Source organism: Protopterus annectens, chromosome 1.part1 (assembly GCF_019279795.1).
Source record: "Protopterus annectens isolate FY-2018-M chromosome 1.part1, PAN1.0, whole genome shotgun sequence".
In the NCBI taxonomy this organism is placed as follows: Eukaryota; Metazoa; Chordata; order Ceratodontiformes; family Protopteridae; genus Protopterus; species Protopterus annectens.
Genome location: NC_056726.1, coordinates 884346043 through 884359807, shown reverse-complemented (window position 1 = coordinate 884359807; position 13765 = coordinate 884346043). Strand labels below are relative to the sequence as shown.

At 41.7% G+C, this 13765-nt stretch overlaps 1 protein-coding gene across 3 annotated transcripts in view; it reads left to right on the top strand.

The window, feature by feature from the left end:
* The window catches only part of TMEM87B (transmembrane protein 87B), a 1440625-nt gene that overhangs the window by 769094 nt on the left and 657766 nt on the right, over positions 1-13765 (top strand). The window lies entirely within an intron of this gene.

Genomic DNA, 13765 nt, shown 5'->3' with positions numbered 1-13765 from the left:
CGACAAACAGTAACTTTCTTTCAAATGAAACAAGGAAATAATTACAGTAAGCAATGCAGATATCACTAGGGATCCACAGAAGTGCTAAAAGCCCGCGTTTTAGGTGGAATTAGCGTTTCAGGGAAATAAACAAACAACAAGCATACAAATAAAGCTAGATTCAGCAGGCCTGGATCTAGTCTATGCTACAACAAACAAGGTGTACCAATTTCAGTAAGAAACAGTTAGAATATGCAGGCACTATAAGCCTCTAACCAGAAATTCCCTGCTCAGAAGAGCAGAGTCCAGCCTCTCCTCCCACAGGAGTGCAGACCGCAATCTTTCTTAACGTAAAATAACTGGCCTGAAGCCCAAGTGCTTAAACCAGAACTAATACACTTTTAGAATAACAGACACTGAGCTCTCAATCAGCAGTTCCCAACTTAGAAGGATGTAAGCTACCTGTCCTGCCACCACAGTGCAGGCCACAAACCTTCCTAATGTAAAACAACTGGTCTGAAGCCCAAGTGCTTAATCCAAAAGACTTAGAAATGATAGCTACACTTTAATCAAGTTACTACCAGCAGTAATAAATACAACTGAATACTTTAAAGAATGCCTGTATTAGTGCTCAAGTTATACAAACAAAGCTTGATTCAGCAGGCCTGGATCTAGTCTATGCTACAGCAAACGAGGTGTACCAATTTCAGTAAGAAGCAATTCAAATATGCAGGCACTATAAGCTTTAACCAGAAATTCCCAGCTCAGAAGGACAGAGTCCAGCTTCTCCTCCCACAAGAGTGCAGAACACGAACCCTCTTAATGTAAAATAACTGGCCTCAAGCCCAAGTGCTTAAACCAGAATTAATACACTTTTAGAATAACAGACACTGAGCCCTCAATCAGCAGTTCCCAACTTAGAAGGATGTAAGCTACCTGTTCTGCCACTACAGTGCAGACCACAAACCTTCCTAATGTAAAACTGGTCTGAAGCCCAGGTGCTTAAACTAAAAGGCTTACAATGAGTTACACCAAGCAGTAATAAATACAATTGAGTACTTTTAAGATGACGCAAAAGCAAAATAAAGTAGGAAAAAACACAAATACAGTAAAAGCAGATAATTTTTTTTTTTTTTTTGGAAAGAGAGAAAGGAAAGAGAAAGGAGTAGCAGAAACTAAGCTGATTGGCCTTCTCAAATGCTCTCCCTGTACTGGGTAGAATGAGGTAATGACACTAGACTGGGAGGAGGGTCCCAGATCAAATTTACACTAGGGGCGGGCAACTGCAGAGCCACCAACTATTACTCACAGCTGAAAAGCAGCAGTGAGCCTTTAAATGAAAGTTTTAAACAGCTAAAGGAACCACTAGAAAAAAAGAGTTTAACTGCAACAAGTTATCATAAACAAACAACCCAACATATGCTTAATAAGAGTGGACAATTTCCAGTTAATACCTCACACACAGTGAAACTAGCTAGAAAAAATACACAGTACACAAAGTGCTATAAACAACAAAGAAATAAAGAACAAAATAAACAAAAACAGGATACTTAATGTTATATATTGTAGCTCCGAGTTTGCTGAGTGTCCTTCCTTCGATCAGCTCACTGTAAAATGGCTGAACACTCACAACTGAGCTTCTTAGGTAACAGAAAGTTGAAACCTGAGACAGCTTTTAAGAAAGAAATCTCAAAAGAACCAATGAGGTGCTTAGTCTAAGCTGTAGTCCAGGAGACCTCAGTCAGCCAATGACCTCAAACAATTCTCTCTCACTGAAATGCCTGGGGTTTGAATTCCACCAGTGCCAACCAATATTTTACAAAAAAGAGTTGCTGCAATGTGGTGAGGGGGGGGGGGAGGGGGGGGCATGCACTGCTGCCTCCCAGATATGAAGAAAAAATCCTAGCTAGCATGAAATGGGTAGTCTCTCAAGTCACACCACTAGTGCCCAGCAGGTTACAATAAAAGAAAGTATATAGAAGTTTAAATCAATAATCAGTTCACAAAATGAAAGTACCCCAAAAGCATTAAGGGAATATGTACTGCAGTCCTTGGTACTGGTTTTCAACATTCACCCCCAGTTTAGACCACACACAGGCTACTTACAGAGCTGAGTCATTGGTCTGACATGCCCAGGCCCCTTAGTCATCATTCTCCCTCCGTGAACCACAGTGTTTTGAACTGGCTTTTAGATAAGTTACTTTCACACACATGCACATCTCATGGAAGGCTGGCAGAATTCTCCAATTATCCACAGAATTCTTCCTGGTACGGTAGTACTGCCATCACTCTAGATTAGACAATGTCTTCCAGTTACCTGGTGCTCTTAATTGATCCATGTATGAAGTTGTGTACATTAATATTTTATCTGGTAGTAGGCCCAAATGATCTTTGCTAAATGGAAACGGGTGCCACAGCTTGATATATTGGTAAATGAGACCGCTCATCTCAGATAATAAACAGTACATATATAGTGGGGGAAATAGACCAGGCACAACAGTTTAAAATGACTAAATAAGCTTTGCATTTACAGATTAAATATGCAAATGAATGAGAGTGTACAAGGAAAATCAAAATAACATTCAACTACACCAAGTAGAGTATGTAAAGAAGAATCTGGATTACAGTTGCTAAATATTCTCTCTCTTAAAAAGAGTATTGGCCCTAACTATTCTTCCCTCCAGTATTGGATTCCCTTTTGGACACTTTCTCTTTGGCTTCTCAGGTCCCTGATTCCTAGCCTCCTGCCTGTAAGAAGCCTGACAGATTCTATAAAGTTTCTTAAGCTCAAATGTTTTTGTGAAAAAAAGTCATTCTTCTAACGTAGCTGTTATTTTTGTGGTTACTGATAAGCCATATAAGTTGATGTCCTTCTTCAAGCTTTTACCTTCTGATAAGGACAGGTGTGCTATGGAAGGATAAGGAAAAAATTGTATACTTCTGGTACCGTAGCTTTCAGGGCCATTACATACCAGACCCGTAATGATTAGGTATGTTCTGTCTCTTCTTTATAAACTTGGGGGCATTCTGACTGATATGCTTGACTCTGAGGCAAAGACTTCTGACTTTTCCCTTTTGAGATCTGCTTTTTAGGTGGCTCATTATTTAATTAAATGGTGTTTTGATGCTTCCAATGCCTCTTCTAGGGCTGCTGCATCTGGATCTGTGATGAGGTGGTACTCTTGTTTGCACCTACAGGCTCTTCCTGAGAACATCAAGGCTAATTTACTGGATTGTCCTTTGGACAACCAGAATCTCTTTGTCACTGCAGCTGCTGAGCTCTTTAAGACCCTACAAGTTAAGGGTAAAAGTATGCAGGATCTGAAGCAAATCTTACTTTCTCCTGTACCTAAATTTCATCAAAGTTATCTGTCTAAGTCTTCCTTTGCCTATAGGCAACCTAGACAGCCTTCTAGAGGTAAATGGGCTTCCAAGAAAGGTTTTCCTGACAAGTATTCTGTGGGTATTAAGGGCAGAAGGCCACTTTCCCTGACAAATCTGCTTTCATTTCACATTCGACCACTTCTGACCCTTGGCCAGATTCTGCTAGCCTTCCAGTTGAGTCTGTCTTCTGCTGTCCGGCAACAGGTCGCCACAGACTCATGGGTGCTGTGCATTATCCAAAATGGTTATTTTATGGTTTGGAAGTCCCTGTCTCCATTCTCAGGGCTTCCTCAACCTCTTCCTTCTTGCCAGTTGCCTTGTTTTCCTTTGGTTCTTCTGAATCTTTTGGTACAGGGAACTATCCAACCTGTTCTATCTTCTCAGCAGGGCAGGGGTTCTTACTTCAGGATGTTTCTGGTTCCAAGGAAGGAGGGGGTCCTCAAAACCCATTTTAGGTCTCTCCTTTCTCAACAAATGTCTAAAAGCTCCTTAATTCAGGATGTTGTCTTTCCAGAATGCAGTTTCCTCTGTTCCTTCCCCAAGCTTTTCTGGTGTCCCTGGATTTGAATGATGCTTAACTACACATTCCTATTCACCCTCTCTTCTGGAAGTTTTTACATTCCTCACATTATCAGTTCTCTGCTTTGTCTTTTGGTCTTTCTGCAGCTCTGAGGGTCTTTACCAAATGTTTGGCCCCAGTGATAGTCTTCTGTAGACTTTAGGGAATTCAAATATTCCCTTATTTGAGTGACCTTTTGATTCAGGCCCCCCTCTCAGTTAATCCTAATTCGGGATCTTTGCTTCATTATGCTTCTTCTTTACAGTGTGGTGTTCACATTAAATCTTAAAATGTCTGTGTTGACCCCCCAGCCAAGACCAAGTGTTTCAGGGATGCAGGATTCTGATCATGCCACTGATGACTTTTCTTCCAACCCAGAAGGTGCTCTCTGTCTATTTTCAGTCTGTTCTCCTTCTTCCACTTCTTCTTTCAAGGATCTTTTTGAGCTCTGGGATACATGACATCCACTATTCCCATGGTTCCTTTTGTCAGACTCCATAAGATAAAATTTCAGTGATATCTCAAGAGTGTTTGGTTTAATTGATTAGGAGTTTATATGAGGGATCATAGGCAAAAATTAAAGTGCTTTGCGTCCTCTCTGATAACTTCTGCTTGAGTAGAGGAACCAGGCAGAGTTGTCTGCTTTCCCCTTTGTTGTTTGCATTATATTTACAAACCACTGCCAAAGGAAATAAGGGACTCAGAAATTCAAGGAAACAATTGGTTTGTTAGTCAGGAAAAGATGGCTCTATTTGTAGATGATATTATTTTATACATGACAAAACCAGAAAGGGACATTACAGTGTTATGGAACATTTTAAGACAGTTTCTGATCTTCTCACGATACAAAATTAATGAAGCTAAAACAAAGGCAATAGAGGTAAATTATGTACCCATACACAAATTTGTCCAGCAATATCCATATTTATGGGGATATGCACCCATACACGAATTTGTCCAGCAATGCCCATATTTATGAGGACATGATAAAATGAAGTATTTATGTGTATGGATTAGAAATTACTGTTGTGGCAGCTAAGCATATGTGGGAAGAGACTAAACAGAAGATAATACAAAAATGTGAGAAACTGGAAGCTTTGTTATATGGATATGCATACTAAGATACAAGCAGTTAAAATGTTTTAGTCCTATTAGTCTTATACACAGGTCAGGCATGTTTTTATCAACCAGAGGAGAAGCTGTGGATAGCAATTAAAAAAGAGTTGAAGGGTTTTATCTGGAAAAAGAAGACACAAGGGTCAAGTGGGATAAGCTGATTCTTCCAGTAGAACAAGGCAGACTAGGATTACCCAATTTGAGGGGGTATTTTAGAGCAACACACTTAAGGCTCTTATACATAGCACAAGCAGAAAACTATAATTCAAAGTGGAAAAGAATGATGATACAGGGAGGAAGCTCAGAAATAAGGAGAGACTGGGGATGTAGACTGTTAAGGAGAACAACAAAAATGACACTATTATATTCATAAAATAACAGGGGGTATTTTATGAACTAAACCAGCACGAGAATGAAGAAAAGAGATTCTGCCGACAGGGATGAATGTGGTCAGGGCTACAGATAATAGGCAAGAGGGGGCTGGAATTTGTTGTAGAAAACTGGCAAAGGAACCAAGGTATTGGGAGCAAATAACCAGAAAGGGAAAGGTAATAGAATGGGAAGAGGCCAAGAATTTATTTGGACTGCAGGTTAGAGATTGCCTTCCCTATCGAGGGGTCCCAATGAAAGACCAGCACTGGTAGAGTTTTTAGTAGAAACTAGAACAGAAGCTGCCATTAAAAAAGGAATAATTAGCAGAGCATGTAAAATATTGCATGATAATTATAAGAATCAATCAGAGGAGCTTGGAAAGGATTGGGAAGAGAGATTGGATAAGCAATTCACAAAGAGACAATGGAAGGCTATATGTATGGCTCCCAAATATGCAACAACATCTAGAAGATTTAGGATTTTTGCCTGGAAGTGTTTACATAAGTATTTTTAGACCCCAATTAGACTCCAAAGAATTTTTCCTCAGGTGGATAGCAAGTGTTGGAGGTGTGACGGGCAAGAAAAATTTAGCTGGGAACATATTTTTTGAGAGTGTAATGAACTGGCAGACTCTAGGGATTCCCTGCTAACAGCTCTGTCGGAGATGCTGGGTGAGCAGATTGGATTGACTGGGGAGATGATTTTTTTGAGCTATGATATAGAATTGGAATTGCCAAGACATAGTAAAGCCTTGCCAAATCTAATTATGGTGGCTGCCAAAAAAGCAGTTACTAGAAAATGGAAATCACTACCTAGACCAACTTTACTAGTAGTAGTGAATATAGTAACAGAGATAAAACAACTGGAATTGGGAGTCTTAGAAAAGGGCCGGAGCAAACTATATAGAAAAAATGGGAATTTTAACAATATATGCAGAGAAGGAACAAGGTGTAAGAAGCAGGATTTGAATGAGTCATGTAATGCTTAACTGACAATGACTGAATAGATTATAAGTGATGTATATGTTGGCGACTACAGTTGTTTCAATGGTGTCTGTAATGTATATTTTCAACTGAAGTGTCAATGTTTGTTTTTTATATATTTAAATATAAGATTGCCTATGTCATAATGTAATAAAGATGTTTTTTGAAAAAAAAAAGTGTTTGGCTTCAGCACTCCCATCTTCTGGGTTTCCTGTTCCTCTCTTGTCCTGTTTCAAGCTCAAGCTCCAGTGGTGGATTCACCAGATTTCTCTGAATCCAAGTTTACTTTTTCATGTACTCCTTCCCAGAAAGGAGCTTTACACACACGCATCTGATCAAGGTTGAGGAGCTTCCTCCAACAACCTCAAGCCGCAGAGCCTTTGGTCTCATGAATAATTGTCAGACCATATCAACATCAAGGAGATGAGAGCCCTCATTCTGGCCCTTCATGCCTTCCAGTTTCTTTGGGTACCGGGTCCTTTGTGGATTTTCACAGGCAATGCCACATTCATGTGATAGATCAACAAACAAGGGGGAAAAATCTTACTTTCTTTGGAGGTCATCTCTTCAGGCTTGGGATTTTACCATCCACTATCAAATGTTTCTTCAGGCTGTCAGCATTCCCTTTGAGCACAGTCCTGTGGCAGTCACTTTGACCAGGTCCAGGACAGATCTTCACAAATGGACGCTTCACAGGGAGGTGTCCCTGGACATATTACATCAGTGAAGTACTCCTCAAGTAGATCTTATTACTTCCCTTCTGAACAGAAAAATTCTCCATATGTGTTCAAGTGCCAACTCAAGTCCTGTGGTTTGGAAAGTGAACACTGTATTGTTTTCCCTGGAAGGGGGTGTTTCTGTATGCCTATCCCACTCTTCCCCACTACTAAAAGTCTTGTACAAAATCATGTAGGACATGCCCAAAATCTTGTTGGGGAGTCCCTTTTTCTTCAGACAGCACTGGTTCCTCCCATTTCATCTGGCAAAGGAAATCAGTACAAGTTGCCTCACAGGATGGGTCTTCTCACACAGGACACAGGACCTTTTATTCACCCTCTCTGCCCACTCTTCAGTTGACTCTTTGGGTAATAAGGTTTTGATTCCTCTTAGACACCAATTTTCTGAGGATGTGCTTCTGGTTTTGCAGGAGGCAAGAAAACCCACTGCTAGAAAATCATATTTGGCTAAATGGAAGAGATTTCCTGTTTGTCACGAGCCTTACCTGGAACTAATTTCAGTGTGTAGCCTTGCATTCCTTTCTTTGTATAAGATGTTCTTCGTGTTTCACTGTTGCAGTCATTACTTTTGGCTAATCTGCTGGCAGGTTGCCCTCAGATTAACAAAGTCTTGGGTCCTGCGTCAGTTGCTGTCCCTTCTTCCATGACGTTGGGTCATCAGGGATATAAAACATGCAGCCAACACCATTACATCAGTCTTTCTTGCCGTGCAGTGCCCGAAGCAGAAGCAGTTTGCAAGTGCCGGTCGGCCGACTCCTGAAAATTTCATTTTTGAGTTTCAGAACCGAAGTCTTCAACTTAAAGCTAAGTACTCCTTTGGGGAAACTTTTTTCTTGCTCCTTACCGATGTCAGTAAAAGTTAATAATTGCATTACTTGTATAAAGCAAATACCTCCTAAAGATTTTCATTTGTACTGTATTCCTTGCCTAGGCCCTGACCACGGCATACCTTGCTGTCGGTTTTGTGCTTTATTTAATCAGCGCACTGTCCGTCGTCGGTACATTTTTGCCTCTAAATATTTCGGTTCTCGGTTTAATTATCCAGTAATAATGTTGGTTAGCCATCCGACTACCAGAATTCCAAAAAAATGCAAAGAAAAAGACAGAGACAGGCCATCGAGGTCCAAAACTGCCGACGCCACTTCTCCTAAGCCAGTCGCCAGTTCACCGGTACTCAGTGAGGCGCTTTCGAGCCTCTGATACCCGCTACTTCTGACTTGCAGGCCTCTACTGAGACCCATTTGGAGTCCGGTATGCTGTGAGATGCTTCACCTATGGAACCCGCGGATGTCTCTACCTTGGATGGGTCCGGAGCCGCTGTGCAGGCACTGGCTTCTGAGGGTGTTTTCAGGCCTACAGACTTGCATATTAAACCTACTCCACCTTCTGTACTAAGGCCTAAATCTTGATCTATGTCTAAAAAAAATGACGCCCAGGCCACATGTTCAGGCCCCTATGCCTAAAAAACAAATTATCAAAATGGCTGAAGATCTTATTACTCTAATCAGGGGTAGTCACCCCCCCCCCCTTCTAAGAGGCCTAGGGCTGAGCTTGACTATGAATCTTCTGATCAGGACTCTGTTTCTTCTAATTCTTCCAATGACCTGGATTTTTCCATACCTACTTATGAGGATTCTGATGCAGAGGATTCCATTCCTTCTGCTTCCCCCCCTGAGGACTTTTCTTTTGGGGAAACTTTGCATACCTTAAGGGAGCATTTCCACTGGGAAAGTCAGGAATTTTCTGAATCTAAAAAGAGGCTTAGAGATTTCCTTCTTCTACCTCAGCATAGGCCTTTGGCTGTACCCCCTGTACTAGACATTGTTGAGGATGTGTTTTCGGAATCCAATATGGCCCCCGATTCCCTGCCTTTGGCTCCTAGTAAACCTGACAGATACTACAGGGTTCCTGAGTCCCACAAGTTCCTTTTCAAAAATCCTGTTGCGGATTCAGAAACCATTTCTCAGGGGCCCAAGGGCATTAAGGCTTCTACTGCTAAAAATCCTTCCTCTTCTGATAGAGACTGCAGGGCACTGGATAGATGGGGTAAAAAGATTTATACTTATGCAGCCTTGGCAATCGGGGCTTTAAACTGCCAATTTCATATGTTAAAATATCAACAGCATATTATGGGACTGCTTAAACAGAAAATGATGATGATTTCTGACTGTGTGGAAATAAAGATTTACAGGATTTATTGCATTCTGCTGAGCAAGTTGGAAAACATACTTTGCAATGTGGTTTTGATTCTTTAGAGGCCTCTTGCAGAGCTGCTGTTACTGGGTCTGTGCTTAGAAGGCATGCTTGGCTTAAGGAGCAATCTCTGCCTGATCATGTTAAAGCAAAATTGCTGGATGCTCCTTTAAATCAGGACTGCCTGTTTGGCAATAAGGCTGATGAAGTTCTAAGATAAAGCTAAATCTATGCAAACTGTAAAAGATTGCTTCCAAGTGCAACCTCCAAGATTTAGTAGGCACTGGCCTACTAAGAATTGATCCTTTCAAGCTCCTTCCAGATCCACTCAAGCCAAACCCAGACACACCAAAAGCACCAGGTTTCAGTCCCAATGGACTCTCAGAACTAAGCAATGGGGAGGCTCCACTTCCAAATCTGGAAATAACAAGACACCCCACCCTATGGTAAACAGTCTCAATGACTTTCCTTTAAAATTTACCAAGCACTTATCTTTTAGCTGCCCTTTGGGGGGAAAGATTGCTCTTCATGCAAAAAACTGGGAACTCATAACCCAGGACAAATGGGTTTTAAATATAGTGTCCCAGGGATACAGATTTCATTTCCACACATTGCCAACACCAACTGGGTGGCCAGATCTGCCCCCAAATCAGTGGGCAGAGGCTCAGAAACAAGTACTTTCCCTCCTAAACATGGGAACTATTCAGCTAGTACCAGAAGAGGAAAAGGGACAAGGTTTCTATTCCAGGCTTTTCCTGGTACCCAGAAAAGGCAAATCATGGCGTCCAATTCTGGACCTGTCTGCTCTAAACACCTTTCTGGACATTCCAAAATTCAAGATGCTGACTCCTCACCAATTACTTCCTATTCTAGGTAAAAATGCCTGGTTGGCAACTCTAGATTTAAAAGAAGCTTACCTGCATATCCCAATCAAGGAATCTTGCAGAAGATACTACGCTTCAAAGCAGGCTACTTGCATTATCAGTTCTCTGCATTGCCCTTTGGCTTGTCTACTGCGCCCAAGGTATTCACAAAGTGCCTGGCTCCAGTAATTGCATTTTGCAGGCAAAGAAATATTCAGATATATCCATACCTGGACGATTGTCTAATTCAAGCAGAAAACCAGGCCATACTTCTAAATCATCTGGCTTTTGTAAAAAAAAGGTTCTAACTTGTCTAGGGTACACCGTAAACAAAAAGAAATCACAACTGGTACCCTCTCAACAGAACATTCCTAGGTGCAAGCTTGAATACAACTGCCCAGATGGCTTTCCTCACGCCAGAAAAGCAAATTCATTTGGTAACTTACTTCAAACAAGTGGCCATAAAAACCCTGCTATCTGCAAGACAACTGCTGCAAGCCTTGGGGTTCATGACCTCCTGCATTCTTCTAATTCCATAAGCAAGACTGCATATGAGGAAACTTCAGTGGTACTTAAAAAGTTTATGGAGTCAACATTGTCACAGCCTGGAAACAATGATTCCTATCATACCTTGCCTACGCCTGGAGTTCCTATGGTGGGTAGAGGCCTGCCACCAAAACAAGGGACTGCCATTCACACTGCTCCCTGCCACCCAAACCCTAACTACAGACACATCAGACTATGCATGAGGGGCTCACCTAGCAGGGAAGTGCATTCAGGGCAAATGGAACCCAAATCAAATGCACCTACATATCAATCAAAAAGAAATGTTAGCTGTACAGAATGCTCTGACAGCCTTCAAGGACTACTTTCATCCAGGACAACTAATGGTAAAGATGGACAACATCACAGTTATGTGGTACATAAACAAGCAGGGGGATACATATTCCTATCCCCTCTGCAGACTAGCCATGGTATTGTGGAACACAGCCTTGAGCTACCAAGTGCAACTACAAGCTCAATTCCTGCCAGGAAAACTGAATACACTGGCAGATGGACTAAGCAGAAATCTCATTGACCCACATGAGTGGAAACTGGAACCACGGATTTTCAACATGTTGACAAGCAAATGGGGGAGCCCAGACATAGATCTATTTGTCTCCCCTCAGAACTACCACTTGGACAAATTTTGCACAAGGACTACTCACAAAAAAGCCTGGAAAGTGGATGCTCTGTCCAGTCTACGCCTTTTCTCCTCTGCCTCTGTTCTCCAAAGTTCTGCTAAAAGTCAAGCAGGACAAACCAAAAATGATTTTGATTGCACCAGACAGGCCACGCCAACACTGGTACCCACTCTGCAGTGTGTCACAAATATCTCCATGGCACCTGCCTCAGACACCTTCCTTGCTGTCTCAGCAGGACAACCAAATTCTGCACCCTCAGCTCCCAACATTGAATCTTGCAGCTTGGCTAATCACTTAAATTCACCCTTAGCATCCCTCAGCAAACCTGTGATATATGTCATTTTGGAGGCGAGAAGACCTCTTATGCTGACAAATGGTAAAGATTATGTGCCTGGAACCAATCTTTAGGGATGAGCACAGCAGCACCCAATTTTCCTCAGATTTTGCAATACTTAACTGAGATGCTTCACAAGGGCCTGTCTTTTTCCTCTATTAAAATCCAATCTTCAGCTATTTCAGCTCACTATAACACAGAACCACTCCTCTTTTCTCATCCCCTGCTCAAGCAGTATCTCAGAGGGGCAAAGAACTTGAGACCACCCAGGAGAGCTCTTACCCCTGCCTGGGACCTTAACTTTGTTTTGGAAAAGCTCACTTTACCTCCTTTCGAGCCAGCTGCTACTGCAGACTTAAAATTTCTTTCTTGGAAAACAGCCTTCCTATTTGCAATCACTTCAGCTAGAAGGATATCTGAATTAACAGGCACATATGGCAGTGGAGCCTTTCATCATCTTTCATGTGGACAGGGTATCTATGAGGACCAATCCATCCTTCATGCCCAAGGTGGTTTTCAGTGTAGCTCTTAACCAGTCATTTTCCAACCTTCTATCCCAATCCGCAGAACAAAGGGGAATGGATTCTGCATTCCTTGGACGTGCACAGACAACTTAAATTCTATTTGGACAGAACTAAATTTCGAAGAAAGTCTGAACAATTGCTAGTGGCATTTGCTGCTGGGGCAGAGGGGAAGGCTATTTCAAAACAAACCTTTTCTAAATGGATAAGCCATTGCTTTCATTTCTGCTATAAGCACCATGGAAAACCTATCCCCCAGGGGATCAGATCTCATTCCACCAGGGCTGCATCTACTTCTGCAGCCTTTTTCAGAGGTGTTCCTAGAAGCTGCTACCTGGAGTTCAGTACATACTTTCACCAAGCATTATCATTTACCAATTTTCTCTAAATCCAGAGCCGGCTTTGCCACCGCTGTCTTGCAGGGCCTTATAGCTGGTCCTAATGCTGTATAAACCCATCCTCCCAACCATAGCTTTGGGAATCTACCCAAATGTAATGACTGCAAAAGTGAAACACGAAGAACATAGTACAGTTGTGTATAGTTACCATAAATTTAGATGGTTACCCTCCCTCCAGCCCCCTGTTTTTCTCTTACTATGCCTCTACTTTCCTTTACTATGCTTAAAAGCCTTTTTGGTGTATTTGCTTTTGGTTGGAGGTATATTTTTGTGTTTTTAATTTTATTTGCTCCCCATTTGGGGGCACCTGACATCTGGGGCAAGAAAAACTGATGTAATGGCGTCGGCTGCATGTTTTATACCCCTGACATCATGGAAGAAGGGACAGCAACCAACGCAGGACCCAAGACTATGTTAATCAGGCCGACTGAGGGCAATCTGCCAGCAGATTACCCAAATGTAATGACTGCAGCAGTGAATACACTCAAACATCTGCATTTATGACAAGTGTATTTTTCTCACTTCTGGTCCAGCATATTCATCTGTTAAAGCTCATTTGTCAGCCATTCTGCCTTTGAATCCACCTCTTCTTGTTTTGAAGTCGAACAATTTTTGAGTGGTGTCCTTCATTTTAGACCCCCAAGAAAACCTATTCCTCCTCATTGGGACCTTAATTTTGTTCTGAAAAAATTAACCCTGTTTCCTTTTGAGCCTGCAGGTTCCTCTTCCTTGTTGCACTATAGTTGGCAGACTACTTTTGGTGGCTGTTACTTCTGCTAAAAGAATCTCTGAACTTCAGGCACGCATGGCAGTCTGACCTTGTTTGGTTTTTCGCAAAAATAGGGTCTCTCTTTTTACTAATCTTTTTATACCCAAGGTTGTTAATGATTTGTCTTTAACTCAAACAATTCATCTTCCTTCCATTTTCACAAAGTGCTAGTGAGGGGATTATTCACACCTTGGATTTACATAGTCAGCTCTGGTGTTACAAGGACAAGACAGAAGATATTAGGAAATCTGAGCAGCTTTTAATTTCCTTTCATTCCATGAAATTGGGTTTTGCTTTTTCTAAGCAAACCATTTCCTAGATCTCGAAGGCCATTTCCTTATAGTATTTCTTTCATGGCAAATGGTTTTCTTCT